Source organism: Globicephala melas, chromosome 13, assembly GCF_963455315.2.
Source record: "Globicephala melas chromosome 13, mGloMel1.2, whole genome shotgun sequence".
NCBI classification, from domain to species: Eukaryota; Metazoa; Chordata; class Mammalia; order Artiodactyla; family Delphinidae; genus Globicephala; species Globicephala melas.
Genome location: NC_083326.1, coordinates 15,978,358 through 16,005,559, shown reverse-complemented (window position 1 = coordinate 16,005,559; position 27,202 = coordinate 15,978,358).

Sequence of the window (27,202 nt, the reverse complement as noted above, 5' to 3'; positions counted from 1 at the left end):
AGAAACATCAGCCACTGGCTAGTTGTTTAGGTTCTGAGCTCAATGGCACGTGTAGGTGTATTGGTTTTTTATGGCTGCTGCAACAACTTACCACAAACTTATTGGCTTGAAACAACACAAATATCTTATATTTCTGGAGGTCAAAAGTCTGAAATCAGTCTCAATGGCCTTAAAATTAAGATGTCAACAGGGCTGCCATCCTTCTGTAGGCTTCAGGGAGAGTCTGTTTCCGTGCCTTTTCCAGTTCTAGAGGCTGCCTGAATTCTCTGGCTTGTGGCCCCTTCCTCCATCTTCAACATACTTCAGTCTCATGTTCTCCCACCACAGGATCCTTAATTTAATCACATCTGCAAAGTGTCTTTTCCTGTGATGGTAACATATTCACAGGTTTTGGGGATTAGGACACGGACGTCCTTGGGAGACCATTATTCTGATTGCACAGTAGGGCTCTGGGAAAATGAATAGGCCCCCAAATAGAGTGGGCACTTTACAGTCATGTTTGGCCTATGATGTTGAAACAATGGTCCCAGTTGCAGTAGCTGCTCTGTTTACCTGGTTATGTATCAGGAAGGCTAGCAGATTGTCCTCAAGGGTTTCCCTAACTGGTCTCTGCATGTCACAGCTGCTATGTCACATTGGAGCAACTGATCATGTAATGTCACTGAAAGTAAAGGTTGGGAGTCCTGGAAAGCTGAAAACTAAAGTACTGTAAAAGAGGCATTTGTAGGTTATGCTTGGTGTAATTGGCAAAACTATTTAGAAGCCATAGAGAGCTTTCAAGTGAATCCCTGATATCTCCAGTAACTAGAGATATATAATGCTTGTACTTCAAAGGAAATAAAGATAATTTTTAAAAGTCTAGTTTAAAAATCTTCTACTTTTTTGGGGGGCCTATGAATTGAAATTCAACTGTTTCACAATAGAAAAATCAGGGAGGACAAAGAAGAAACATTCCTATATAGAGTTTCTATATACAGGTAACTGATTACATTTGTGGTTCATTAATATCTTGTTTATGAAAAAAAATCAGTGCCAGACCTTCAGGGTTCCTTCTAACTCAGGGCTATATAAAATTATCTCAATTTAAATAGCATCTTAAAAGGTTTAGCGTCCCTTGGTAAAGATAAAATATCTCATCATTATCAGTTAAAGGACTCCTGAAATCTTTGAAAAGAGGACTTGTTTGCTTAAAATACGTGAAGGTCATGCTCACCCTGTAATAGTCAATGAGAGTAGTCATTTGTTATTTTTAAACAGGCTGTCATTTAGCCATTATGAAGATGAATAACATTTGTTATTAGTTAATAATCTTCCTGTTGATTACAGAGAAAAGACACTTGCAGACACCTTATGTGCCTTTCTTAGTTGCTAGCTTATTAATGCCTTTTGATTAAATTCTGTAAACAAAAATTAAGGTCTTTGTTTTCTAAATTTCAAGACTGGCATCTCAGATGCTAGACCATGTCTTGGTCTGTGGTATTTTGAGTTGCATATGTTATTTGCCTACTCTTCATGCAGCGTTGCAAAAACAAAGTTCATTTTTTAATATCAAACAGATTGTCAATGGATCATATGCTGCCTCTATTAAGGTTAGTTTTGGATGTCTGCCTTCTTGAGGAGAGTTACTGAAGCTGTAAGTTACCTGTGTGCATTCATTTGGAGTCAGGCCTAATTATCTGGATCTTGGCCACATTATCATCCAGGCCTTATTTCTACAGCAGATGGAGTCACTCAGGAATGGCTTCATTTGTATTAATTTGTTGCACTGTCTTCTGCTATTCATCTCAGAACTCTGCAGCCTTTGTCACAGAGAGCAGGAAAAGACAAAAGAATTTTCGTCAGAAATTAAGAGAGAGATCAACTCCTTTCATTCGCAGATGCTGATATTCCAACGTGAAGGCAATTAGGCAGTGGCCATTTTAGGGCAGTGGAATGGTGTAAGTGTAATTGTGCTACCTAAGATTCATGAGCTTTCATCTTTTAGAGTAAGTCAGATGACAGACATATTGATCCAGCACTTTTAAACGGAAACGCTCTGGAGCTTTCTTCGCTGTTGTCAGTTTTTCATCTGGCTTTGGAGTGCCCAAGGGGCAATCTCTGAGGGAAATCTCCACCGTGGCTGACTCAGAGCATCATGTAGCTTTGCCGGAAAGGACAATCACTGTGTTATCAATGGATCAGATCTCCTGGTTACAGGCTACAGGGTCATCACAATTCTACCTTGTGTTCTGGCTCTGGTCATCTCCAAGGAAAACAGCAGGCAATAAACTCTTAATTCAGCCATATTCATAAACTTTCTGGAGAGATATGTAGAGTTTGGTTTCAGAGATAAGAAAGAAAGTTTGGCTTTTTCATTGACTAATGATTAGTTGTGGCTTTTTTACTACTATTTTGGCAACAAGGGATAAAAAATGGTCCATGGCTTTTACATGGTCAACAGGATATGTCAATTCAGTATAAAAAGCCTTAGATAAAGAGTAACAACTTTATTCAATAATCAAATTGCTCTTGGCAAATATGTGAAATCTAATGATTTCACTAACGTATTCGTCTATGATTCATGTTCTAGCTCCTCAGTAGACCTCCTCTGTCCATGCCATCCAAGTCAACCCTTCTCAGGCCCTCTCTCACACAGACACTTTTTTTTTCTTTCCATGTCTCCCAGTTATTTCTCTGTGTAAAAGGTAAACTCTTTGACAAGGGACCTGTCTTTCTGTTTACCTCTAGGCTTACAGCTCTGAGAACCAGGCTGACCCAGAGTGGGCACTGAATAAATGTTGTTTGAATAGTAAATCATTCTACGATTACTACCTACATTGTATCTCCAGTGATGTAAAAGAAGACAGTCTCAAATGAGTGAAATATCATAAGAATTAATTTGTAACAGCCTGAATATATCAAAAAGACTTTTTATTTTATGAAAAAGTTTTTATTTTTGAACTATTAACTCATAAAATCTTAGAACACCTCTTTGAAGTTTAGTTTTGATTCAAAAAAAGAGAATAACAACTAGCAACAACTAGTAACATAATTGAATTGGTAAAGGAATTGCGTTTAAATAGAATTTATTACAAAAATGTAAAATAAACCAAATTGCTCCATCTATTCAAAACGTCTTTTATTTGGCTCACTAAAAGGTGATAATTTAATTTGAAAAGATCATATGTATTGACTGAAATATGAATTCTGTGGTACTTAATGGAAGAATGAAGCAAATGAAAAGGAAATTTATCTTTCATATTTGTTAACATCTGACTGGAGAACTGTGCAGGGTTAGTCTTAGTCATAGTATAATAGGATTTTTAAGTCTGATATGTATCTAAAAATTATATTCATTAAAATCATCTGGGTAAGATATCAAGATTCCTGACAACCAATGTTGTGTTGCCAGTTATGAAGTTTTGCAGAAATCTATAATAGTTTGTAGCTGATTGTGCTGTGCGCTAAAAAAAAAACTTCTTGAAGAAACTTCCATTGATACTTTCAAAGGATCCTGCCCCTTTTAATTAAGTTGCTTTGTTAAGACTTTAAATTAAATCTAAACATAAGAATTTAGAGACTCTCATTTTTAATGTATATTTGTATTGTGGTATAACACACATATCATAGTAAACAAATAGTTCCATTAATTTTCACGAAGTAAACACACCAGTGTAACCAGCACCAGAACAGGAAATAAAGGATTATTAGTTGAAGGGCCAGTTCAGGTGTTTTGACCATTTTTCCATTGCCGTGTTAGCCTTCTTTACATATCCTGAGTATGAACCCTTGATAGGATACAGAGATTAGGCATGCTGGTTCCATTGTGTGGCTTGCTCTTTCAGGCTTTTGATGGTGTCTTTTGTTAATAGGCATCTTTTATTTTAGTGTAGTCCAATTTCACAGTCTTCTACTTTAGCACTTTTTGTGTCCTGCTTAAGAAACCTTTGCCTACCCCGAGGTCATGAAGATATTTTCCTATATTTGCTTCTAAAAGCTTCACTGCTTTACTTTTCCTCTGTAGACCTATGACTCATCTGGACTGATATTTAGTGCAAAGTATGGTCAAGTGAAATCTGTGATTATCTCTGGGGATTGTAATTATAGGTAATTTTATTTTTCTTTAAAAGTCTCAGTATTTTTCCAATAAAAATTTCTTGGCATTATAACTTTAAAAATGTGAATTACTCACCATTCACTACATTATACTGTGTAACAAAAAATCTTGAAATCTCAGTGGATTTAAACAGCGGGTATTTGGTTTTTTGCTTACCTGTGTCCCTATGTCAGGGACCGCCAGTCTGCAAGTATGGGTCTTATCCAGCCTATGGTTATAGAAGTTGAATTCTGTTCCATGATTTTTTTCCATTCTAAGACTCAGGCTAAAGAGGCAGACTCTCTCCATGGTAGAGGTACAGGAACAAATAGTCTGGCAGAAACCTTCAATGCTTCCAAAAGCTTCTTTCTACTTGAGGGTAATATAGGGCATGTCTGCTCACATTCTAGTCCATTAACCAAAGCAAATCACATGACTGAGGCCAAAGGCAAGGGTGCAGAGAAAATTGCTATAAGAGAAGGAGGGAATGAAAATTTTCAAATATTATAATCCACCACAAGGCTGTTTTACAGTGCTACATATCTTGTACGATTTCTTCCTTGCTCTAAATTCCTCAGCATGACATTCAAAGCCTTTTATAACGTGGCCCCAATCGTTAGCCCGACCTCAGAGCCCACTACTCTTCTTTACACTTTGTGATCTTGTAACCTTGGACTGCTCACAATTCTATGAACATGACTTGTGATTGTAAGCCTGCGTGCTCTTATTCACTTTGTGCACCCTTCCCCCAGCACATCTTATGGACTAGTGTTGGAAGATTACTTGATGTTTCCTGAATGAGCCACACTCTTTCAAGACGGAGTTCAATTATTTCCTCTGCCTGGGATGTTCCTTACTTCTCTCTTCCCTGGCCTCTTGAAATTCTACTTTTCCTTCAAGGACCAATTCTTCTGTGAAGTCTTCTTGTATTCTTATAGTCAGAATTAATGATTCCCTCTTCTTGTCCAATTGCAACACTAATTGCCACCTACCTTAATTCCTGGTTATGTGCACAAATTAGTCCCTCCCAGGGGCCATATGAGCTCCCTGATGACATTTTAGTCCTTTCTGCATTCCCTCCAGAGCAGAGAGGAAGCAGTTCCCAGCACATAGTAAGCATTCAATTGAAGTTTGTAGAATTAAGTTACACACCAATATGGCCATAAAATAATATTTACAAAACATAAGATGAGTTTAAAAACTTCCCAGAGTTGTCAACAGTGAGAACTTCGTAACTTCTAAGAAAAGTTGCTGATCAGTAAGCAAAGAACAAGAATCAAGTACAGTTTGCCCTTCAAGAACCAGTGACTGACAGCAATAAAGCTACAAGTGATTTATTACCTTCTTCAAGTACATACATTTATTTTGCTCAAGGTGTGTATTTCATACCTCCTAACAGCCTTGAAGAGAGTTTTAAAAAAAATTCTCTGACTTTTATGCTTCCCAGGTCACCTGGTGGAGAGGAATAAAAGTACGCTCTAAAGGCACACCTCTAGTGCTCTTGGGGTTCGCTCTCCCTTCTTTGTTTTTTTTTTTTTTTTTTTTTTTTTGCGGTACGCGGACCTCTCACTGTTGTGGCCCCTCCCATTGCGGAGCCCAGGCTCCGGACGCGCAGGCTCAGCGGCCATGGCTCACGGGCCCAGCTGCTCCGCGGCATGTGGGATCTTCCCGGACCGGGGCACGAACCCGCGTTCCCTGCATCGGCAGGCGGACTCTCAACCACTGCGACACCAGGGAAGCCCTCGTTCTCCCTTCTTTATAAAAATATACCTTACTTGCTAGTAGTCGGAATTATTTTCAGTGGTGAGTTAAACTTTAAGTTAATTTCTCGTTATCTTCAGAAATATGGTCTGATGCTTGGGGATGAAGTCTGTCTTTTGTATTTTCATCGGAACGCTTTTCTCATGGGTTTGCTAGAAGGACATTGTTTGCTAATATTTGATCACTGACATCAACATATATTGTATCTTGTATTATTTAAAATGCCTGTTTTATCCATAACTCTTTTTGGAGCAGTGCTTTTCAGAGCGTGGCCGTGGATTGGCTACCAGTCTTGGAGCTGTTTGTTACCTGTCTTCAATAAGATAAGGTACTTGTGCCAGAATGTAAATTAACTGTGCCATGAAGCACTCTGTTTAGTTCAGCTGACTTTTTTTTCATAGCAAGACTTTATTGATGAAGGAAGCAGTGCACTGACTTACATTCTGACACACGCTCCTTTTCTCACTGTGGACTGACATTCTGAGTAGCAGTGCTGTAGAGAGCCTGGCCTATGCACATGTGAAGTGCCCCTAGTCACTGCTGATTGAAGCTAGAGTGGACTCGTGGCTTGTACTAACCAACAATCACTCTCTCTTCCTCCCCCGTTTCTCCTTCTTTTCTCATCTGTTTCTCACTCTGTAATAGGAACTCAAAGGTGTAGAGGTATCTAGATGTAGATGTCAGTTTGTGGTGGACATTTGTGCTGAAAGGTCTTAGTTGGAGCCCATACCATATAAGATGGAGCCGCAAGCAAAGCAAAGTTCTGGGCATTAGAAGCTATGAGAAAGTGGGTCAGGGGGAGGGGGAATGTGAAAATTTCTGAAAGAAATACAGAAATAAAACTATCTATAGAAATGGCAGAGATGAAAGGCCATGTGATGCTGGGAGAAGACACACACACACACACACACACACACACACACACACACACACACTCTCATTTTCCAGGGAGTCCCACCCACAGGGATTCTGAGTCAACAGGTCTTCGGTGGAGTCTGTGAATCTATGTCTTAGCCAGTGCCCCAGGATATTCTCAATTTAGGGAACTTTAGACCCTTCTTGGAGGAACTCTGGCTGTTTTGTAAGGTAACCTTTATCCATCTTTCCAGCTTCAGTCCTAGCCAAACTATACAAATTCAAACTAAATGTGGTAACACACCTTTCTGGCACCTTCATGCTTTTGCATGTGTTGTTCGCCTTGCCTGGAATTCCTCTCCCATTTTCTCACTCTGGTTAAAGCTTCCTAGTTCTTGCAAGCTTAGCTCAAGCATCAGCTTCCTTTGAAGCCTTGAATCCTCTTGTCCCCATCTGATTTCCTCCACTCAGTTAGGATCCCTGTTACATTATTTTAGCCCTTGCCCAAGTTCTTAGCTCTCTTATAGGGAAAATCTCGTTGAATGTTCCTCATCTCCCATTCTCTCTCCTCCTACCTTTACCAAATTCCAAGTCCAAACTCCAAATTCTGAGTCTGTTATCTGCCGCCACCTTCTGAATTTCTCAGGAACATTTTGGCACTGGTCATTAGTACCCTCTCTTCTCATACCTGACAGTTTATTGTGAAAAATGTCAAAAATACAAAAACTTGAAGAAGTAATACAGTGAATCCCCCCGTATACTTTGTACCTAGATTCAATAATTTTAACACATTTTTCTGTATTTCTTTTATGTTTATAAACATATTTTTTCTTTTCCTTTTTTTGGCCATACCACAGAGCATGCGGGATCTTAGTTCCCCTACCAGGGATCGAACCCATGCCCCCTGCAGTGGAAGCGTGGAGTCCTAACCACTGGACCACCAGGGAAATCCCTATAAACATATTTTTATGTTTTTCTTTTTACTGAACCATTTGAAAGTTGCAGATATTGTGTTACTTTATCTATAAATTCTTTAGTATGCATTTCCAAATGTGAGGTCATGTTTCTACATAACTGTCACTTTTTGGATACACCTTCTCTTATTTTCCTCATTTTTCTCCTATGTCAATGGCCATTCCTTCTCAATTTCCTTTGCTAGATCTTCTTCCTTTCCCCAACCTATGGGGAAACCGTAGCCGTGGCTATGCTCCACGGCTTAGTCCTTGTTTCTCTTCATTTCCCTAAAATTTCTTTTTGATTCATCTTATTCCATCCCATGTCATTTAAAACAGTTTGTAGGCTTCAGAATTTTCAGTCCAGTCTTCTCATGCTTGGACCCTAGATATGTATATATAACTGTTACTTAACATCTTATTTTTATATAAAAAGAGCATCTCAAATTTTACATGGCTGAAAACAACGTCTTTGTTTCCCTCTTTTTCATGTCTTCCCCTGTGCAGTAAAGAGAGGTTGCCCAAAAGAGAGGTTTGGCCTTGCCCTTAATTTTGGGGAGGCAGTGTCTAAGCCCTTGGTCTGTCATGCCTGATAGGAGTGTCTTTGTTTGCCTGTGGACCTTGGATCAGGGTAGCTTAACAGTATGATTTAGGGTTGGGGCTGGCCCCACCACGAGGGCCGACAATATGATTCTGTGTGTGCGGAGGGGTGGGTGGGGAGACTGGGCCATGCAGTATCAGTAGCCCTCTGGAGAGACAAGGGACTGAGATCAGCCCCTTGAGCAATCAGTCACGTATTCATGATGGCACTCCAATTAAAACCCTGAACATTGAGGCGCGAGTGAGCTTCTTGGCTAGGCAGTACTGTGCGTACTTTCACACGTGGATGCTGTCAAATTAATTCTGTCTTGACTCCACGGGAGATGACAGTTGGTAGCTCCATGTTTGGTACTTTCTTGGACTTCACTTTATGTGTGTTTCCTCTGACTAATTTCAATCTGCATCCCTTCCCTCCAATAAACCATAACCATGAGGATAACAGTCTTCAGTGCATTCTGTGAGTCCTTCTAGTGAATTATGGAACTGTAGGTGGTCTTGGGACCCCTGAACTTGCAGCTGGTATCAGAAGTGAAAGTGGTCTTATGTGTGGGCTATTCCCTCTAACTGTTTAGTTGGCTAAACTTTCACATCCCCTAATCAGTTATTATCTGTGTACTCTTGAGGAAGCAACTAAAATCCACTCTGCTTTCTTCTCCATAGCTGTAAAGTGGGTACATTTATAGCACCTATATCATAGGGTTATTACCGAATTATTCAAAATTGTATACAAGTCCAAACAAATGAATAAATGTAAATTTAGTAGGATAGTGCATGACTCTACTATGTATTTGTATTAGTATTATGCTCACTGTCTCCATCACTCTAATCAAAGCCACTGTCATCTCTCTTAGATTACGGCAGAGCCTCAAATCTCTCCTTCTGCTTCCACTTCCCAAATCTACAGATTATTCATTAGACGATATCAAGAACTAGCTTTTTCAATCACATCATTTTTCTTATGATGCCCAAATGGTCTTGTATCATACTTAGAATAAGGTCCAAATTTCTCGTTAGTGGCACTACCTCCTCAGACCTGCCCACTTCTCTAATACTATCCTTCCCTGCTCTTCCCCTTGCTCAGTACACTTCTGCTAAACATTCCTCTACCTGGTGGCCTCTGCCTCCAGCTCTCTTCTTCCAGGTCTGCACAGAGCTTGACCCTTCACATTTTCAGGGCTCCACTCAAGTATTGCCCATTAGGGGATTTTTGATGATCATTTTATCTAAAATAGAATTCCCTTCCAACAGCACTTGGAAGTTCTTATTTCCTTCAAAACCTCTATCACTTTCTGAGTGTAAATAGTCTGTTTTTAAACTTGTTCGTTTATTATCTCTTTTTCCCACTGGGATCTCAGTTCCATGAAAGCTTGGATTTTAGCAGTTTTTTTGGCATGTTGCACCTGGAACATACAAGATGCTCAATGACGTTTGTTGAATTAATAGCTAAATGATATACCAGGAGGCAGGGAGATGTGTTTATTCACCAGGACAATTCTCGCCCCAGACACAGGGCCTGACACATAGTAGTACTCAATCAATATTTCTTGACTGAAGGCAGTAACAGCCTGAATGTTTTCTATAGAAGGATAAAAAAAATTGTTGCTCTCAGAATTTACTCTTACGCTTTCTTTTCCTGGCAGGCTAAAATGGGATTCCCACTCTTTTGGAAAAAAATGAATATAGCTCTTATGAAATTATTGTAGTGCTTTTGAAATGTCACCTCTTTTTTCTTTTTTTTCCCTGAACGAAATATTTAGACTGGTAAGCCATCGCAGCTATATAAAGACTCTAAAAATTATCATTAAAAAAGGAAAAAAAGTCATACAAATGAGATCTCTTCACCCACTGTTTTACAGAATTCCAGTTTCAACATAAAATTAACTGTGCAAATTACATATTCTATTCTACGTGTGTGTGTGTATGATGTATATATAAAATATGAGATTTTATGGTGCACCCACCAGGTAGCTAAAAATGTACCCAATCTAAGGAATTCTATGAGGGCAGTAATGAGAAGACGAAATCTGTCCCTTTTGTACTGCAGCTTCTCCCACCCAGTGTATTGAGGCCAGAACGAGCCTGAGCATTGTTTGTTGCGATCAGAAGCAGCTGCCCTAGCAGGAATATCAAGGGAAGATTTTTCTTCAAATTATGCGGAAGGGAGTTTTCTCTGTCATGGTTCATTGTCTTTTATTTAGAAGAAGTAGGCATTGCTTTTATGGAAAGGTCTGTAGCTTCCTATTTGCAAGCAAAACCTTCCAGTATTTACAATTATGATACTTGGTTTCATTCCGGTAAATGGATTTATTAAGAGAAAAGAGTAATGAGAGGGAGTTGGAGGAGGAGAATTTTTATGCAGAAATTAAGCTTGAAAATGCCTAGGAAATGGGAAGTAAGGGACACCAATGAAATCATTACCTGTATGATCCACAGATTCTCCAGGTGTCTGTTTTAGGTTAATTTGTAATGATATTTACATCGCTTGCTCTTTCTATAGCGGGGCAAGTACTGGTGTGGAGTCATGAGACCTGAATTCTTATTCTAAATTACTAATATTGTTACTTAAGAAAAGTGTTTTAGCTTCTTGAGACCTTTTATTCATATGAGTTATGAGATTTTAATATTTTCCCATCTACCTCACTGAATTGCAGAGAATTGCAAACAAGAAGATATATATGGGGAAGAATTTTGCAAACTATAAAGTGCTACATAAAGTGCAATAACATAAAGTATCCTGAAGTATTTTCATCTTCTTAGTGCTAAACTCATATTCTAAGTGGAAAAGATATAAACAATTAACAGAGGGCTTGGGATACAGAAAACACACGAGAACGTTAGGTGATATGATGATGATGATTACGTTATTCTTTCATTAGGAGCTGACCGTCCCTCCATTGGTATATTATGGTACAAACCAGTAGTTAAACAAAAAGACAACAAATATTTGTCTTATATCTGTGAAAGCATATTTCAAATAAGTGTCTGCATAAGCTGTGTGCAATATTTTTTCTCTCCCTATTTTAATTCCTTTCCACTCTCTTACAAGCATTCATTGCCCAGCACTGTGCTGGGCTGTCATCATATAAAGATAAATAAAGTATGTCTGCCCTGAAGAGGCTGAAAATCCAGTTGTGGAGAGAGACAAGTAAATAAATAAATGCCATCGGGTTTTAGAGTGCTGTAACAGACGTGTGAGCCTGCCACAAATGAGGCACATTGGATTACATGCAACTTGCTTACCTCAAGGAAAGGAATGCACTTAAGTTTGCTTTCTGTATATAGAATTTGTCTATATTCCATGACTCCTGGTTTATTTTAAGCTTTCTGTCATGTTCAGAATAGCTTAGCACTGACACTGAGATTGAGAGTCAAAGGTTGAATTGGTCTGACCCTTAAGATAATTAGATTAGACTCTTTTTGGTGCAAAAGATCTAATCTAGACTCAAAATAAGCTCAAACACAGTAGGGAACGTACTGGTTCACGGAACTGGGAAGTCCAGGATTGCTTAGATTTCAGGCATGGCTAGCTCCTGGTGCTTACACAGTTTCTTCTCTTCTTCCTTCTTTTTCTTTCTTGTTCTCTCCCTGTCAGCTTCACTTTCTTCCCCGTGTTGTCTCTGTTCTGTCCGATTGAAGATGGTCCTCCTTTGTGTACCCAGTGAAGCTATCTCGTAATAGTGTCAGATTCACATCCTTTATCAATCACAATGGAAAACAGACAACTTTTACCTTCCAGTTTTGTATTTAAATTCTAGAAGACGTGTGATTGGTCTTCCTTTAGTCCTGTGCTCACTTTTGGAACAATAGTTGTTCCCAGGGGAATGTGGCACTCTGCTTGACTAGGTTTGAGTCAAATGCACTTTCCCATTGTCCAGTGGGCGGGGATGGAGGTGTCAGTTGTGACTGATATCCTCACTAGAAGAGCTTGGAATAGGATAATATTCCAAATAGACAGCTTTGTTCTGCAAAAGAAGGGATGTTGGGTCAAAGCAGCAATATGTCCCTTTCACAAATAAAAACACAATGAGAGGATTTCTCTGCAATATTATCAACACATTTGTACTACAACGGCTCTCTGTTAAATTTCTTGCCCTTTACCTTTACTTCTTCTAGGAGCATCGTCATTCCTCTTATGGGAACTTCTCCCTCACTCCAAACCTGTAATTAGTGAGAGAGCTGCACTTTCCTGCAGATTCCACCCACTTGGCTGCAGTTGATCAGTCTTACGTTGGCACCTGACTTAATCCAGGCCAATCAGAGATCTTTCCTGGGTTTCTGAACATGGGGCTAGTGAGGGCATGTTAGCGACTCAGTGATGGCAGGTTTAACAAAATGTCAAAATGGAAATGTGTTCCCATGTTTCCTGCTGTGTGGAGGAACTTGGTCCATAGTTGGTTTAGAGTTTGAATAAAGCTGATACACAGGAAAGAACAGATCAGTCAGTTAGTGGTAGAGATTAAGTAACCACTTGATTTCTGGACTTCACTGCAAGTCCTTGCTACTCCCGACAACTGTGACTTCGTAATATGAGCACTACGGTCCAATAGAAATATAACATGAGCTACGGATACAAACCACATACTGAGGTTTAAATTTCCTAGTAGAACACATTAAGAAGGTAAAAAGACACAGGTGAATTTAATTTTTACAAAATATTTGATTTAACTCAATATAATCAAAATATTATCATTTCAAATTGTAATCAATATGAAATATAATTGATATATTGTACATTCCTGTTTCATACCAGGTCTTCAAAATTTGGTGTATATTTTACCCTTGTAGCACATCTCAGTCTGGATGAGTCAAATTTCAAGTGCTCAGTAGACACGTGTGGGGCACAGGGTCGGGGCAGGGAAACCCTAGAGACATGGAACTGGAGAGATGTGAGACGAGGGAGGGAATCTACCCAGGGATGCGTCCTAAGACACGCAAACCAAACTTTTACATTTTCTGTCATCCTTCCTGTTGATAAAGATGCTATAAAGCACAGGAAGCTCAGCTCGGTGCTCTGTGATGACCTAAATGGGTGGGGTAGGGGAGGGGGGTGGGAGGGAGGTCCAAGAGGGAGGGGATATGTATATGCGTATAGCTGACTCACTTCACTGTGCAGCAGAAACTAACACAACATTGTAAAGCAATTATACTCCAATAAAAAAAATTTTAAAAAAAGATGTCATATCAAATATCTATAAAGTAATTCCTTGTCTTTGAGATAAAAAAATGTTGATGTCTCCATTCTTCATTAATATTCTAGCGCTTAAGAACTTCTTTTGTTGTTGTTTTGTTACTTACAGTGCTTTACTTTTCAACAGCACATACTTAAAATTTTCTTCATTACCCTAATGCCATTAAGTAAATTTTAGAAAATGATAAAAATGATCATAAGTCACATGAGAGATTTTCTTTTTACAGTTGAAAAATTCATTGAGGGTAATATTTCTTCCTTTTCAATGGTGAAGATTTACCTGAAGGTATTTTTACATATGACAGTTTAGCCTTTTAATATTTTTTGTATATGCTAAATTTAATTGGTTTCTTGTAGCATCTTATTAAAATGTGGACTTGTAGTTAAGAAAATGCATAAAAATTGTTTTTCTTCCCTTTGCATTTTGAATGGAAAGATAATATTAGTTTGTTTGGCTTTATACCATGGCAAACTATTATGTAATGATGGCTCTTACTACTTTGATATCTTGAAAAGAATCTACTGTGATATAATAAGCAAATCTACTCATTTCTTTCTTATCATAATAATCCCTTGAAGCAGAGTTTAGGACAATTTGCAGTGACAGCTTAAGAGAAAAAAGTAGGCTTATTTTCTATAGATAAGTTCCATGAGGAAGTGTCTTTCTATTTTGTTTACTTCTGTATCCCAAATGCTTGGAGTAGTGCCTAACCCAAGAAGATATTCAATAAATATTTGTTGAATGAATACACTAGTTACTATAAATAAAAGGCCCATTTAATAATGCAAAGGGCAAATAGGATATTAATTTGAGCATACACTGTGTGCTAGGCTTTCTGTAAAATCTGTAATATACACTGCAAATGTAAATCTTACAAAAATCCTGTGAAACAGGTATTATTCTCATTTTAAGGATAAGAAAACTGAGACACAAGAGAGGTTAGTAAGTTTCCCAATCTCACATAATTAAATGGTAGAGTTGATATTGTCCTCAGAGTTGTTTCATCCCAAAGTTCTCCTTTTAACCATACATTAGTTTCCTAGGGCTGTCGTACATAATACCACAAGCTAGGTGGCTTAAAGCAACAGAATTTTATTATCTGATATTTATGAGGGCTAGAAATCCAAAATCAAGGGCCATGCTACCTCTGAAACATAAAGAGGAGGATTCCTCCTTGGCTCATCTAGCTTCTGGTATTTTCTGCCAGTCCTTGGCATTCCTCGGCTTGTAGACGTATCACTCCATCTCTGCCTCGACTGTCACTGGTGTTCTTCACCCTGTGTGTCTTTCTCCTCTTCTTATAAGGGCACCAGTCATATTGGATTAAGGGTCCACCCTACTTCTGTATGACCTCATCTTAACTAATTACATTTACAACTCTGTCTCCCAGTAAGGTCACATTCTGAGGTCCTGGAGTTTAGGACTTCAGAGTCTCTTTTTTAGGGGACACAGTTCTACCATGACAATCACCATACTTGATATTTGTCAACACAGATATTTATTAATCACTTAGAAAGCCCAGGCACTGGGCTTGCTTGTTGATGTAGGGATCCTAAAAGGTATAATGCACTCTTCCTTTAACATGGTTGGGAGGAAAAGATGTATTTCCAAAAAATAAATGTCAATGATAAGTAGTTTTAGACATGGTGAGATTGAGGTGACAGTAGTTTATGTGAGAAGAAATGTCCTTCAGAAGTTCAGAGAAAAGGCTCTACATCTTACAGAAGACAAGTCTGGAAACTGAGTTCAGGGGTTATATACACAGAGGGGAGAGTGAAGCAGTGAGAATTGGTGGTAACTGATGGTGAAAGTCAAAGGGAGAAGAGAACTGGCCTTGTATCAAGAAATCAAAGCAGAAAGGAGAGTGCCAAGGTACAGAAAAGTCCTGACATGACAAATTCCATGAGAGAGAGCAAAAGAGAACAAGGAGGAGAAAAAGCCACTGAATGTTAGAATTAGAATGTTTTGGGAACCTGTGAGTATACAGTTTCAGTGGAGTGGCAGGGGCAGAAATGTGGTTGTACTTTGAGTTTAGGTCGATGTGGGCAAAAGGCTAGACTTTGAAGACCACTGGGCAATGGTGTTAATGGAGGCTGGACTTCCTCATACAGGGCAGCTCTGTGATTTCTGGTGTCAGTGAAGTGCAGGTGGGCCTTCTAAAATCTCAAGTGTGATTGATTAATCAGTTTTTTCAAGTGTTTTTCAAGTGCCTACTATGTGCCAGGCATTCTTCTCATTGGTGGTGCTGTAGCAGAGAATAAGGAAGGCATGATTTATGGCTCTGTAGTGCTTCTATTCCAGTGGGGGAGATGGATAATGAGTGAGAAACTGAACCTGTATATAATGTCATTTTCCATCCTGATGAGACCAATGAAGAAAAATAGAACAGAGCGAAATTTGAGAGCAACAAAGGAGATAAGGGGGAGGTAATGAACTAAGATTAAAATTTTCCAATTAGGAATTAATGCAACATGTACATTGAGTTCTGGCTTTGCCACGCTTCCTGGCATTATGGAAAATACTGGTCAAGTTCAGAAGACTAATTGTGTGATTTTGGCCAGTTTATTTAAAAATTTTTTTCTGTTTCTCATGGGGGAAATGAAGGAATTGAGTAGGAACTGAACTCAGCAGTCCCTTCCAACTTTATTTTCACTAAAAACCATGCCAATAGTATTGCAACTATTCATCCTATCTTGGTGTTAACTACAAACTTGATACGTGTGTCTTTCTTTCACGTCCTAGTCCAAAAGTGTTTATGAAAATAGAGACACTGACAGTTTGCTGTCTCTGTACTAAAATGATTGCCATTAAAAAATATAAATGATTATCATTTTGAATGTATAAGAGTACAGGGTGAGAAGGAGAGTTGAATTTCAATGCTACCTATCAGTTATAAGCTGTGGCATGATGTAATGAAAGAATGAAAAATCATAAGGGAAGTAACTCCTTTTAAAAGATATTTTGTTTAGTGTTTTTCAATGGATTAAGAAAGGGTGATACACTGACTCTAAAACAATGGCAGGCTCTGTCATGATCCTTAAAAGGAGGACTGTTCACAAGCGTGGAGGTGATGCCCATTCAAAACTCATCCTTATAAAGGGTGTCTTTGTCTAAGAAAAGAATTGCAGTGTTGTTTCATTGCAAATGTCTGTGGATTTCTGATTCTGGAGAATTATTTTGGAATCAGGGACATTTGTTGTTTTGAAAAACCTGACTAGCAAACGCTTTCAGAAAGATAAAATCATTACTTGGTTTTTATGTCTAAAGGGTGATAAATGACACTGAAATATTCTGTTTTGTATCACCTCATGTTTGAAAGTTCTGATATAAATTGAAGGCTTGAAAACACCATCTCCAGCATAGGTGGGGATGCTCTGATGGAGAGAAGTGAGATGGCCAGCTGCTCTGCACCGGTGCATTCAGTGAAGCTAGACAGTATGCTGGTCCCCCCCGCCCCACTCCCCAAATCCTCCAAAAGAACATACTCTCACATGTCAGTGCCAAGAAAAGAAGGTCAATACTCATCTAAATAAATTACAAAAGGCCGTTGCTGTGCAGTAGGCAGCCAAGCCTGGAAGGGCCATGCTGGGGTCTTAGTTAGCACCAAATGTGCCGGCTCTGTGGGAGGATCGCCTTCCCTCCTTTGCTGGGGTGGGAAAGGGAAGGCTGCCGCTGCTGTGCTTCCACTGCCATCTTTGCTTACAAGATTCAGAGTGACGCTGGCCTGGGGCTTCATCAATTGAGAAAGGCATGGTAAATTGGCAGTCATTATAATGGTGAGCAGGTTTCCTTCCCTGCCTGACTCCTTTTGGAATAGAACAAGAGAGCATATGACAATGCATGCCTCATTCTCTGAGTTAAATGGTCAAATGCATCTTCTCGATTGACCTGTTGATTGTGTTGGTTATGCCTCCCTTGATTGTCTGGGTCTATAGTGATAGGCATCGTAAAAACAGATAAAATACATAGCCGTGACTGCAGACACTCATTCACATAGCTGAGGCTGAACAGTCCAAAGTGCCAAACAGATCACATTTGACTTTGTAGTAAGGTTTTATGTGTAATCGTGACAGATGTTCAGGGAGATCATCCTTTTCCATCTCTACCCTGCTTCCCTGCAACTAGCTCATGTATGACTTGCTCTAAAATAGCCTCTCTTTTATAAATAGATGAAGCTTGAGGCTGTCAACAGTACGAAGTCAGAATTCTACTTATCAAACATTTGTTTTCCCAGCAGAAGATGCTCCTTTCTTTTAGGCCGGTCGCGGACTGCCCTGTAAGTCCTGCTTGGGTTTTTATGCCAAAAGCTACCTGATGCCAACCAGAGGCAGCTTCAAAGCTACTTTATGTCTTAACGAAACTTTAAGAACTTGTCACCTATAACAACTGCATTCTGGATAGTAAAGGTTTTCTAATGTGTATTTACTTTTTTGCTAATCTCCCTTCAGGGATTTAAAAGTGAACAGGCATAATGAAATGCTTCTTGCTGTTTCACTTCAAATTTAAGGATTGACTGCGCGGCATGCCTTCTCTAGACTTACTTGGTTATCTCTAAGTAAAGACTTTCCGCCGAAGTCCTCAATTCCAAGTGATGGTCGAAGAGCCTTCTGTTTGACACAGGCATTTATCCGTCAAATTGTGGCACCTTGTAACACCACCTAATGTCAGATGGACTTACCCAAGATTGGAAAAAAGGCAAAGAAGAAGGGTATGAGGATCTCTCTGGACTATTTTTTGAAGCAGGGAGTTATAGATCTATTTGGGCTAGTAAATAATGACTCTATGTTGTATCGTTTGTCGTTCCTTTTAAAAACTTCACTATTTCCTGGCATTTTCTCATTATTTGTTTGCATTTCTAAGTTAAGAGAAAGGTATGTTTAGGCTTTATCTGGAAGGCACACAATTTAAATATTAAAAATGTCTCCTATGCAGACCTAGTTAGGACAGGAGGAAGACAAATCAGGCCACTGAGAAAGACGGAAAGCCTTCATAGTTTCAGTGTAGTTCTTAGGGTGCACAGGAAGCTAATTAAGAGCATCTCATTGCCTCTGTGGGCAGTCAGTTGAATGACAATGCCCAGCAAAACAGGAAGTATAGGGAAGAATTCTGGCCAAAGGTCTGAGTTCTGTGTCCCATAAAACACCTTAGTTACCATTCAAGTGCCAGAATGTATAAGTTCCCAAGCTGTGAGTGAGGTTAGGAATCCTTAGCATGGAAATTTATAGTGTACAGGACAGTAGAATCATTCAGGTCAGCTTCCTGGCTTTATATTGGCATTAGTTTGTTAGAAGAATGAAGCTTGCTAGCTAGTGCTTTTCACTAAGAAGCCTGAAATAGATTATAGGTTGTTTTTTCTATCCCTGAAGGTTTTTTCATTTTTTTCCAGCTGCTCTCCTGAGAGAAAATTGAGTGTATGACAGGGAAGACAAGTATGAAACCTCTCATAATCCAGGCTTGTGTTCTCAAAAGATTGCCCTTGGTATACGAGGCTACTCCTAGAATCTTCCCTGGAGTTTATTTATTTGACCACGTCCCCCAGACTTAAATGCCTCCACTAATCAATACTGAGCTTTTCCACACCGAGTCTGCAGAGTGCAGCAAGATGAGAACTTTTTAATTTAAAAATTAAAAAAAATCCCAGGTATATACCTAATCCTTGGAGAAATAGCAGATCTATTACTGGTCAGCAACATATCCACAGACAATTGAGTTTTATTTTTGTCCCCTATTTTAGGATTACTGATGGGACTGAGGTGAGAAGGAAAGGGTTTACTCAGAAACTTATTAAACCAAGGTTCTTTAGGAGCTTAAGGCAAGGTCACAATTCATTCTTTATTCATTGTATCACTCATTCATTGAGCTCCTAGTGTGTTCCAGGAACTTGGCTCTTGGGCTATCATGTGAACACAATTGCCCCTGTTGACAAGGAGTTAACAATAGTGGAGGATGAGATACACAAGTAAATAGACGATTACAATGGAGCTTGATCGAAGTTACAGTAAGGATGAGTCTAGTGGTATGTGTGTGTGTAAGGAAAGACTTCCCGTTATGAAAAGGAATGAAGACAAAGCAAAGGAAGCCAACTAATGATTCATCTAACTGTGAAACTTGAACTAGCACTCTATAGCCCACACAGAGTACACAGCCTGTGTCAGCTCTGCCGGAGGAAGTGCATGTAGGCTGAGGGGGTAAACAGAAGTGAATGGGGTGAGGAAGAAAAGCCCGAAGCAATCTTCTTGGTTGTCAGAATGTTATTATTTATGCCACTATTTCTTTTCATGTCTTCATTGTTTAATTTTTACTTTGTTTTCAAAATAAAATAAATTTTAAACTAATGGGCATAACATGCATTTTGATGTTGCAGCACTTGTAGAAAAATTCATTCATTCATTCATTCAGTATTTATTGGGCATCTACCATGCACCGCTGGGACTTAACAACGAGGAGGAAGACAGAAACTGTCTGGTAGTAAGGAGATATTTTGAGTCTTAAAGCAATGATAAATGATAATATGTATGTTTATATGTATTCCTAAATATATGGTTCTGAGTGTGATAGTTTTTTGACATGTCATCTTAGCCAGGCTACACTGTGGGCACCAAAGAGGGGGCAGCAGCCACTGTGTGGCATATACACACCTTCCAGTTGTTCAGTCAGACACTAATCTAGCTGCTTCTGTGAAGGGATATTGCAGATGTAATGAAAGTCCCTAATGAGTTGGCCTTAAATTATAGAGATTATCCTTGGTAGGCCAGACCTAATCAGATGAGCCCTTAAAAGGGACTGGGTCTACGCTTGCTCTCCCTTTGCTGGATCTGCCCTTCCTGCCTGCGTGTGACAGCGGCTCGGGCCTGTGCCTGTGGGGTTCCAGCTTGTGCTCTTCCCTTCCTGACTGCCTGCCTCCAGGTCAGCCTCTACAGTTGCACAGACCAATTCCTTATAATAAATCTCTCTCTTTTTCTCTCTCCCTCCCTCCCACCCCCATATATACATATTTGTGTGTGTGTGTGTGGGTATCTTCTATTGATTCTATTTTTGTGGTTGAACTTCACTAAGATTTTAAAATAATGCTGTTACCTCATTTGATATGTATTATGTTCAGAACAATTATCATTGCTTGTGAAATTGGGAAGATATTATTCCTATATCTATGCAAAAATCACCCAAATATATTTTAAGAGGTCTGATTGGCTCCCAGTTCATTGTCTGCCTAGCATCTTTGTTTAAAATGTGGAAGGTGTCTGGCCGCAGGGTGAATTGCCCATGTGATTGATTCCATTACTCACGCTTGCAGCTTTTTCTGGCTCTGTTCTGGAATGGTGGTCTTTCCAGCTGGCTGTTCGGGGAAGCAGCACCATGCCAAGCTCTGCTGGAACATTTTAAAACAACATTGCATATAATGTAATTAAGTAGGGATGACTGAAGACTTAATGCGTTCACTGGCTAGAGTCAAGTCTAAGTTGAACCCAGAAGCGTCTTCTTCTTCGTATTTTTAAAGAGGAGAAAATAAAATTTATGGCAAACTTTGGACTCTTTATTTCAATCCTTTTGATTCCAACAAAATATAGAGAATTCTTCAAACTTACTTGATTTAATTTTTGTAACTTTATTCATTGTGAAAGAAGCGTGTATTTTAAAAAAAAGATAAAGTGAAAGAGAGGAATTAAGAACTGCCTTTAATTCTACCAGAGGTAACTGTGGTTGTGACTGTTTTTGCAGAATCTTTTCTGTGCGTGTCTAAACCATCCTTTCCCTGGTCTGCTGTGTATCACAGGTGGCTTACCCCTGAAGACTCTTCGATTCCTTTGCTGAATGGCGTCTGGTGGGCAGGTGGGACGAAGAAGGGACTTAGGCTATTTCTTGCCATTCTTCCCTGTCAAGGGGTCAGAGTCCCTGGCAGTAGTCTTAGGTCCCTATAGAGAGACCCATTCTCTCTGCTGTTCTCACAGGGCAAACCCTGCTTTTATTCTAGCTTCTCCTGGATGGCCCTGCAGATCTGATAACACCATCTTTTTTTTTTCTTTTTAAATCTCTCCCAGCCTTAGGTGTGGCAGTGACTTCCAAATGTTGCCATTATCTGGTTTTATCTTTTCCTAGTTGTCCTTTCAGTACTTCCAATACCTCAATAAGTTAGTTCCCACAAGTGAAATTCTTCTATTAAACAGCCTGACAAAGACATCCATTTCTTAATGGTCCATCGATAAATCTACTGACTTTACTACTATATTGTGAATGCTTTTCCATGGCCATAATTGTAAGACCTACATAGCACTTTTTATCATCTTTATTGAGGAATAATGTACACACAATAACGTTCACCAATTTTAAGTGCACACTTCGATGAGTTTTGACCAATAGATAACAGACGTGTAACCACCCCTGCCCTCATGGTATAAAGCATTTCCATTACTCCTCTAAATTCTCTTGTGTTCTTATGCAATCCACTCTTTCTCCCTACCCTAGCCTCTTGCAACCACTGATCTACTTTCTGTCATTATAGCTTTGCGTTTTAAAAAGATATTGTGTTAAAGAAATCATACAAGATATTATCTTTTGTGTCTGACTCCTTTTATTTTGCATAATGATTTTCAGATTAATCCTTGGTGTTGCATGTATCAGTAGTATTCTTTTTAATTGATGAGTAGTATTCCAGTATATAAATAGATTACAGTTTGCTTTTCATTCACCAGTTGTAAGACATTTGGGTTGTTTCCAGTTTTTTTCTATTATGAATGCAGCTTCTACGAACACTGGAGTACAAGTCCTTTTGTAGACGTGTATTTTCATTTATTTTGGGTAAATAGCAGGATCATTGTCTTATAATAATTATATGTTTAACATTATAAGAAGCTGCCAAACTATTGTCCAAATTGTCTATACCATTTCGCATTCCCACAAGCAGTTTATAAGAGTTCTAGTTGCTTCACATTCCTTGTCACTGGTGTCAGCCTTTGTAATTTGTCCATTTTAATAGGTATGTAGTGGTATATTTTTAAGGATTTAATTTGCATTTCTCTAGTAATTACTGATGTTGGACATCTCTACTTGTGCTTATTTGTCATTCCTATATCTTCTTTGGTGAAGTATCTCAAAATATTTTGCTCACCTTTAATATAGCTGCTTATTTTCTGATTGAATTGTAATAGCTACTGTTATATTTTGTGTACAAGCCTTTTATCATATGTACCTTTTGCAAATATTTTCTCTCACTCTGTAGCTCCCATTTTTATTTTCTTAACATTGTCACTGAAGAGCAACATTTAAAAAATTTGACTCAATCATATTTTAATGGCTATATGATACTGTATTTTATGAACACATCATAATGCGTTATCAGGCTTTTTGTTTCCACAACTTTACTGCTATAACTACACTGTTTTGATCATCCTTGTATTTGTATCTTGTGTGAATTAATTATGTCATCTTACTTGGGAAAATGCTATAATGATTCAGGATTGTTGTACTTTTATCTGATACAGGATTAGATATTTTGGACTCAGTGGATTTTCTTTATATTTTAATTTTTCACTGGGAGCACAGAAGAAAAAACAGTCCCTAAATCACACTAGTTAAATTTTTTTCTAAGGTAAAATGCATTCTCTTTCTCCTCTCTCCCTTTTAACTGGAGATCTTGGGATTTCTGTTAAAGTTAAAATACTGTGAATACCTTAAAAATGTTTTTAACATATTAAAATCATACTAATGCTTCTGGATAAGTGTTTCTGGTCAATTGATCATACACATTTATTTAATTAACAGTAAAGAGATAAAAAGTTACAAGTGCAATAGGATCAATAGAATGAGAGGGAGGTTAACAGCAGACAAGGGATCTCAATCTTTTCTTTTTATTCTTTTAAACATGGAAATAGTAGTAGCTGATTAATAGAGTGGTGGAAGCAATCCTATGGATATTAGAGGGAGATACTAATGAGAAGCCAGCTGATTTCCTTTGCAGAAATAACTTGGAACCTAAGAATTAGCAAATGGTGTATGCTTGCTCACAAGGTTCTTACAGCTAAACATATATCCTCATCAGGCAGAAAAATGGAGATTTTATTCTCGGAGAATTGATGGACCCCTGGGGATAAACCCCCAGATACTGTACTTTGGATGTCCTGTTAGAGGAAAAAACAGCTTTACAATCACTGCAGTGAAGTCCTTCCCTCCAACTCCTTTAATGTCTACTTAACTTATTAGTGCTCCAGGTTAAAAATTAATGAATGACAAATGATCATAAGACTTTTGAGGAAAGGTTTTTACCTAAAAAAGAAAAATCTTAAATCTGTAAGAAGCAGAGAATGCACGGAGTGAGAAAAACATCTAAAAAGGTCTTTAAGGAATATTCTAAGTTGGATAAATGAAACATACTAATATAGCTAATAAAATGAAGATGGTATAAAATAGATACATTTACATGACAAAAGAGCCCTTGAAATTAAAAAATTAGAACAGTTAATATTAAAAATTAATTGAACAGTTGGATGATAAATTCAAAGAATTATTTCAAAGAGTAATCTGAAAAGACAAAAGGGACTGAAACCAGAATAGAATTTTAGTATGTTCAAAGTCTTGCTAGTTGGATTATAGAAACAAAGAACAATAAAAGCAAAGTGAAGGAAGTTATGATTGAAGTAATACAAGAAAAATTTTCCAAACTGAAGGAAATAAGTCTCCAAAAGACAAGTCTGGCACAATGAAAGAAAAAAGTCAACATTATCATGAAGTTTTAGTACCTTAGAGATAAAGAGAAGATCTGTAAGCTTCTAGAACAGGGAAAGATAGTCCACATGCAAACGATCAGAATGAAACAAGATCTCTTAACACTGAAATTGGAAGCAAGAAACAATGGAAGCATTGTTGCAGTATTCATAGTGAAAATGATTTTCAATTATACATCAAGGATAAATGAAGGATATTTTCAAGCATGAAAAATCTCAAAACCCATAACTTTAGCACTTATTTTCTTAAAAAGTTCCTCAGGATTACTCTTAAGCAGAATAAGGAATAACCTAAGAAAGTGAAAGACACAGGATTAATGAAAAGGGTACCCAACAGAGGAGAGCCATGGAGGGGACATCCAAGGATATCAGTAAAGGGAAATCTTAGGAAAACTACTGTGTAGCAGGGCCAAAGAGCAAGCAATGCAAATTGAAGCAGGCATTTGAGGGGCTCTGGAATGAAAACTACAGCAGAATAAAAAGCAAACTGATGCATGAGATTATATATATCAATACATATAGAGAGAGAGATAGATACAGATATCACTCATGGCTTTGTATAGTAGTTATCCAGACATGATCATGTAAACACTAAATCATATAAACCTTTATTTAATATATGTTACCTATATGTGTCAAAATATTAAATCATATATTAAATGTTAATATATCATGTGACTTTATTTACTATATTAACACACATACGTATTAATTGAGAGTGTAGGGGTAGGTGGGTGTGTGGGATGTGGGATGATGGTAGCGTATGAGAGACAAGAGGAAGCTGACAGAGAATACCTGAAATTAAGAAGTTAAAAAATTTCAATATTTGCACATTTAAAAAAATATGGAGGTAAATAATGGAAGAAACAGCTAAGCGTTAAAAGTCATTGGCCTGGGGCATGGGAATTGGTAGTGGGGCAGGATGGGATGGGGTTTGCTACTTTTCATTACAAAGCTTTTACTACAGCATAAATTAAATACATGGATTATTTTGAAAAATTTATTTTTCAAGTTATATTGTATACCTTAAATATATGCCATTTTTATTTAAAAATTTTAAAAACATATAGCATATATATCTCCTTTTATTACCATTAATTTCTGCCTCACCCAGGGCAATCAATGAAATAAAATGAAAATCTTTTGATGAATCTTAAATGTGTTTACTTAAGTAAACACTGCTTATACTACAACAGTAAAATTCTTTGAATATATTCCTGATTTACAATATCATTTTTATGATTTTCAGTCAGTAAATCACAAATCCTAACACAAGATTTATTCAAGTCATTTGAGTTAGTAATTTTAGACTCTATTTCTGTAATGTCTCATGGTATAGACTTTTAGATTCTTACTGTCCCTCGACTGTGATATACAGTAACATTTAGTTTCATGTAGTGTATATGACTAAATCTTAGCAATTGCCCGAAATTGTCTCTTGGCAGGAAGAAAGAGTAGCCTATGTATTTGAAGTTATTGAATTACAGAAATAAATAGTGTGATTCCTTTCTTAGATACGGAGTGAAACAGGTATAAAAACCCCATGTGTGGACATGACGAGCAGGTTGTATTAACCTTTTCAACAAGACATTTGGGATAGGCAGTTAATCTATGAAGCCATCAACTGGAGAAAGGCATCAAATCCTTACTGTTCTATTGAAGAACTGTCTAAAATGATATATATGTATATATATTTGCGTGGTAAGAAAGAGAAGTAAGATTCCTTTTGAAAATTAAAACAGTAGTTGTCTTAACCTTACTGGTGAAAAGTGGCTTTAAAATGTTTTTTCTATTTGATGGGAGTGTTTTATCCACTTTGCCTGGTGTGGTTGGATAAAATTCCTAAATTAGGTGCTCAACCATGAGAGAATGTAACAACTCTGGGAATCTGCAGAAGTGGATGCTTATATAATTTGTGAGAGTTGGTATTTGAAGCCAATTATTGGAAAACTTAAATGGGTAGGGAGCTTTGCATCTGATCAAATCAAAGTCCTGATTTTCATGCTGCTTATTTCTTATTTCAAGGTCTCTAGATCATATTGACCTGAAAGAAAGTTTCATATCAAAAGAGATGGGCCTGTTCCGAACTGTTTTTATTCTAAAGGATAGTGCAGCTATTGTATCATGATAAGAAGATGGAGCAATAGAATTAAAGTAAGCGCTGGAGGACGTGTTCTCATTGTGATTATAAAGACTGAGAAAAAGCTTTTCAATGGAAAAGGAAAAATGGCTTTATTGCTTGAGAGGGAAAGAAAATACATTGTTGGAGTTAAAAAAAAAAAAAAAGAAGAAGCAGTCAAGAAAGCTCTAGAGGTACTCTGAAAGGAGGTTGAGGGCAATGCTGAAAATCCCAAAATGATGAAAAGTGCTCTGCGGTTCAAAGGACTAAATTAAAAGTTGACTAAAAAGTTTGATGGGACTGTGGCTTCTGATCTTTATTTCTCCGTGTCCTCAGTACATACAGTATTGTATACTATATTACGCCTCTAATTTGATGGATGGTGGTACAAATCAGAGTGATTCAATAGAGGGGAAAGATAGAGGATCTAGATTGTTGTAATTTAAAGATATTCATGTTGAGCCATGGAATACTCTCTGTGGATGCTTTCCTGCATGCAGATTTTTTTTCCCAGGTGAAGGGAAGTTTCAGGACCATTTCCCTGTATCTGAAACCTGACTGTTTTTTTCTACCAATGAAACGTTACTGTCTGCTCATGTACTGAGCTTAAGAGGTGGCTTGCTTAAGCTTCAGGGCATATGGAGCCAGCAGGATTCCCAAAAGAACCCTTATAGGTTCATACTGGCAAACCTCAAAGCAAAAGCAGAATGTGGGCTTACTGTTAATTGAGAAATGCAACATCTGGGGATATAAATGGACAGTTTTTAATAGGCAAGCTCAACATTCAAATAAAATTATAATACTGTTTGCCAGATTTGGTTCGTGAATGGAGATAGTTCTACTAAAATATTGGGACCTAAGTGATTTTGTACAGTAACTGTTTTCCAAATTATTTTAAGTTATGATAATGTAGTTACTTTTCAGATGTGGTG